This window comes from Scomber japonicus, chromosome 12, assembly GCF_027409825.1.
Source record: "Scomber japonicus isolate fScoJap1 chromosome 12, fScoJap1.pri, whole genome shotgun sequence".
Classification (NCBI taxonomy): domain Eukaryota; kingdom Metazoa; phylum Chordata; class Actinopteri; order Scombriformes; family Scombridae; genus Scomber; species Scomber japonicus.
In genome coordinates this window covers 30,169,268-30,174,828 of record NC_070589.1, presented here as the reverse complement: position 1 = coordinate 30,174,828, position 5,561 = coordinate 30,169,268, and positions in this window count along the sequence as shown.

Genomic DNA, 5,561 nt, shown 5'->3' with positions numbered 1-5,561 from the left:
AGCTGCCAGAGATGAGGAAGAGGAAGAGGAGAAGCTGCTGGAGAACGCTCCGACGGCGAAGCCACAGCAGAGTACTCAACCAGCACCGGCAGCACTGCAAGGTAGTTAACCCTCCTGTTGTCCTCAGGTCAAGGAAGGACAGGAGGAAGGAAGGAAAGGAGTAAGGATGAAAAGAGGAAGGAATTTAGGAGAGAAGGAAGGAAGGAAGGAAGGAAGGAAAGGAGTCAGGACGAAAAGAGGAAGGAATTTAGTAGAATTTAGGAGAGAAGGAAGATTCCCTCCCTCCTTCTCTTTCTCTTTCTTTCCTTCCTCTCTCTTTCCTCCCTTCCTTCTTTCCTTCCTCCGTCCCCCTTTTTGCATCCTTCTGTCCTTCTTTCCTTCCTTCCCTTCCTCCTTCCCTCCCTCCCTGCTTCTCTTTCTTTCCTCCCCCTCCTTCCTCCCTTCCTTCTTTCCTCTGTCCTTCTTCCCTCCTTTCCTTCCTTCCAACCTTCCTCCCTCCCTCCTTCTCTTTCTTTCCTCCTTTCCTTTCTTCCTTCCTTCCTCCCTCCTTTCCTTCCTTCCTCCCTCCTTTCCTTCCTTCGTCCTCCCTTCTTCCTCCCTTCCTTCTTCTTCTGTCCTTCTTCCCTCAACTTCCTCTTTTCCTTTCTCCTTCCCTTCTTCCTTCTTCCTTCCTTCCTTCCTCCCTTCCTCCCTCCTTTCTTTCCTTCTTCCTCCCTATCTTCCTTGACTCGAGGACAACAGGAGGGTTAAAGGAAGAGCAGAATTTGTCATTTTAGATTTTTAACAAAAGTCCTTGACATTTCTAGAGTCATGCTTTCAGCTCTCATTTCTAATTTATAAGTAGTCGTTTGCTTCTTTTGTCTTTTTCTCTCTTTCTGAGAAACACAAAAACACTTCTGAACACGTTTACTCTCTTTCTCCCTACAGAGCGTCACACAGATACAGAAGAGCAGAATGTGAAGGACGAGGTAAGAACTCAATTTACTGTGAGATTTAAAAAAAAACAAAAAACAAAAGCTGAACTTATTTGTCAGAGGTACGGCTGACGTTATGAATAACTATGTCACATCCTGCATGAGGAAGGAAATACAGCTGCTTTTTATTCTTTGAAAAATAACTCAAGTATTTTGTTTGCTATAGCGCACAAAGGTGAAGTCTTGCAGCTTAGCAGGAACTCAATATAAAACCTGTGAGGAGGAACTATGACCCAGCTGAGACTAAATCCAAAAGAGTTCACTAGCTTATTGGTACATTTGTATATTTGAGTGGTTTTAAGAATCTCTTGTTAGAATAAATCACTTCTGCCTTGATGTCAGTGCAGGTTATCTTTCCACAAATATTACTGATACTTAATTAGATTTCAATGCAATAATATTGACAACTTACTACTTAAATACATGCATTAATGCTTACGGGGGGTAAATACAGGCGGGGAGTTCTGGTCCTCTGAAATGAGGCCAACCAGGAAGTAACTTAGAGCTGCATTCTATCAAAAGGCCACCAGGGGGCGACCGTCTCTATACAAGTCAATGGAGAATTCACCAACTTCTCACTTGATTTCTAACCTCAGTAAACGTTTTCAAAATGTGTTTATGGTCTCAATCGCTAGTTTAAAGCCTTCTTCAATGCAGTATGATGTTCATTTGGGACATTTTGGCCTCCCTGATTTTATATGTGACGATAAAGCAGGGTATGCATTAGGGCGTGGCTACGTCCTGATTGACAGGTTGATTGACCAATGTCCTCGAGATCCAGCCCTCGCAACCATAGCAACTTCCCCGCTCCGCCCATGGCCCCGCCTCATGCCCATATAAGTAGAATCCATGTTTTTATTTTTCCCAGCATGCACCTGAAATTTTCAAGATGGCGCTGCCTAGATTCGAAACTATTGGCTTCCGAGCAGCAGTCCACAAACCAATGGGTGACGTCACGGATGTTACGTCCATTTCTTTTATACAGTCTATGGATAAATATCACTAATTATTGTGTGATACATGAAAAAGTTGGAAACAAGAAGAGAAACCTACTACTCTACCATTTTATATATAATATGTGCTGCTAAATCTGCCTCATTGTATCCAAGGACAGGCTAACTCAGGTATTAACGTCCCATCCTTCTATTTAGAAATTAAAAGAGATCTCAATCTGAATTAAAATGCCTAATTAGATTTTTAAAAAAGGAACAGAATGAAGCAGATCCTGGACAATATGAAGTCTGCCTCGCTAGACTCCTGCTGCTAAAGATATTCTAGGTTTCAGTAGACAGAAGAAGTTTAAATCAAAGCAGCTTTTGGACTCAGGTTGAGCAGCTCTAGTTGGCGTTTGGACCTTGACAAGATGAGCAATTACCCCCCGAAGCTGGCAGCAGAGGAATAATAGCATAATATATTCTGACAGGCCGGCTGTTCTTTGAGTCCAGGCACTTATTTCCTCACTCTCGCCGCCAACACACACACACCGACACAAAAACTCCCACCGGTTCAATTTTTAGCAACCTTAGACAAAAGATCTTGATTGACCAATGCCTCATTAAAAATCTGATATCTGTACATTATGTGTCATTACGCAGGATAAGCACTCAGCAAATCTGAGACCAAGGACAAAGGTTTTGAACTGCGGATCATTCATTATGATTTTAAATAACGTTATAACACAGTTCAAGCCACACAGTGTTAAATGCATCTGTTACTTTATAAAACTCACAGGCAGAGGAGTGTCTGAAAGGAAAATTTACCACATTTTGAGCATTTTAGAGATTCATGGCATATTTACATAATTTCAGGCAGTTATATTTACATTAATAATATTAACATCAAATAAAAAAAAATCAGTAGCTGCACAATTAGGGTAAATATATAGATATTGTAATATAGTGATACAACAGAAGTGTCTTTTCCTGCTTTTAAAAGCTGCATTACAGTAAAATGATGTATTTTTCTGAGCTTACCAGACTGTTCTAGTTGTTGTATTATTTGCCTTATTTATCCTCTTAGTCATTATATCAATATTACTGGTGATAATTTATCAAAAATCTATAGGTAATAGGTAATAGTGTTAATTTTTTGTTAAAGCACCGGTAGTCTTCTCTAGATAATTGTTGTGATATCGATATCGAGGCACAATAAACAAGAACACGTGTCTAGAGGTTTTAAAAGCTTTCAATGGTTCATATCAAACATCAGATTCTGAGAACTCATCTTTGGAAATTGATAGGAAACTGCAGGATCTTTAAAAAATACTTGGCAGCTGATTGGATGAACGGTCTATCTGTCATCATCTTAGCTCGCTTGGGACAGAAGGCAACATTTAACATAACATTAACCCTCCTGTTGTCCTCGAGTCAAGGAAGGAAGTTAGGAAGGAAGGAAAGGAGGAAGGAAAGGAGGGGGGAAGGAAGGGAGGAAGGAAAGAGAGAAGGAGGGAGGGAAGGGAGGAAAGAGAATGAGGGAGCGAGGAAAGAAGGGAAGGAAGGAAAAAAAGGAAGGAAGGAGGGAAGGAAAGGAGGAATGAGGAAGGAAGGAGCGAGGAAAGAAAGGAAGGAAGGAAGGAAGCAAGGAAGAAAGGAAGGAAGCAAGGAAGGAAGGAAGGACAGAAGGAAGGAAGGAAGGAAGAAGGACGGAAAGGAGGGAGGAAGGAAAGAGAGAAGGAAGGAAAGAGAAGGAGGAAGTAAGGAAAGAATTGAAAGAAAGGAAATCAGTAAGGAAGGAAGGACAGAAGGAAGAGAGGAAGGAGGGAAGGAAAGGAGGAAGGAGTGAGGGAGTGAAGGATGGAAAGAGAAGAAGGGAGTGAGGTAAGAAGGACAGAAGGAAGGGAGGAAGGAAGGAAGGAAGGAGGGAAGGAAAGAAGGACAGAAGGAAGGGAGGAAAGAAGGAACAGTCAAAACGGGGTCAATTTGACCCGGGAGGACGACAGGAAGGTTAAGCATCATTTCTGTATATGTTTGTTCTCACTCTGACTTTTTTTTTTTTTCTTTCAGCCCGACAACCTCTTCACCAAACTCCTCGCCTACCTGGACAAAACTCCCTTCTCCGCTTCCTCTCCGTCAACCAGTAACCGCAACAACGTCGCTGTGGAGACGCCCCAGGGCCACCAGGTGGGTCTGGAGAACGTCCAGAGCCGTACCAGCGAGGCGGGGATGACGGTGCAGAAAAAGGACGCCACCCAGTCTGTGGAGGAAGTGTCGGAGGTGGAGGGCTGGATCAAAGAGGTGGCGCCTCCTCCCGCCGCGCTCGTGTACGACGAGCCGCACAAGAAGACGATGCACGTCCCCGAGCTGCAGCTGGACGTCAAAAGCAACAGGAAGAAGTCCGACGACGACGTGTACGGTTACGTCATCACAGACACAACGTGAGTACTGAAAATATGAATCAATACTTCACTTTCCTACATTTTCAAGTTTTTAAAAATCCAGTGACATTATTTTAACATAAATGCTCGGAAGCCAATGGATATGGGCAGCGCCATCTTGAAAATTTCAGGTGCATGCTGGGAAAAATAAAAACATGGATTCTACTTATATGGGCATGAGGCGGGGTCATGGGAGGAGCGGGGAGGTTGCTATGGTTGAGAGGGCTGGATCTCGAGGACATTGGTCAATCAACCTGTCAATCAGGACGTAGCCACGCCCTAATGCATACCCTGCTTTATCGTCACATATAAAATCAGGGAGGCCAAAATGTCCCAAATGAACATCATACTGCATTGAAGAAGGCTTTAAACTAGCGATTGAGACCATAAACACATTTTGAAAACGTTTACTGAGGTTAGAAATCAAGTGAGAAGTTGGTGAATTCTCCATTGACTTGTATAGAGACGGTCGCCCCCTAGTGGCCTTTTGATAGAATGCAGTTCTAAGTTACTTCCTGGTTGGCCTCATTTCAGAGGACTGGAACTCCCCACCTGTGCACAACATGACCATATTCTTGATTAAGATCCCTTAAATTCAATTAACAAAGAATTAAATAATGGTGACAAACATTTTTATACTTCATAAATAAGCTATCTAATACATTAAAAGTGTTTAAATGACTCTAAACATGATATTTGACATTTCTCTGCAGCAACTTCTTATTATTTAGCAGCAGACATACTGATCTACACTCTCATTATTAGAAACACTTCAAACAAGGCAAACAGGAAAGTAAAGCATCGGAAATTACTACAAATTTAATTCAACGCCTCCGTAACGCAGTTTCACCTTAAACATGAACATTAGAATCTAATGAGTTGAGGATTTATTGCAGTGTTGTTTTATTAGTTTTATTCATTAGCTGGAAACTTTGTGAGATGAAATGATGAAACATTGTTTTATGTCTTACCAACCATTATTCTATATTTCATATTCTGCTGTTTTAGATGTTTTAATGTGATAATGTACAAATGAAAAAAGGAGTAACAGTCAATTATTTGGTTGATTGACTTGTTTTACCAAATCAAACGTCACTTTTTTACTGACAAATTACATATTTAAATATAATTATGTAATTTATCTAAATGTAAAAAAAAAAAAACCATCAGAAATCTTCATATCAAGTTTTTTTGTTTCACATTGATGAATGGAT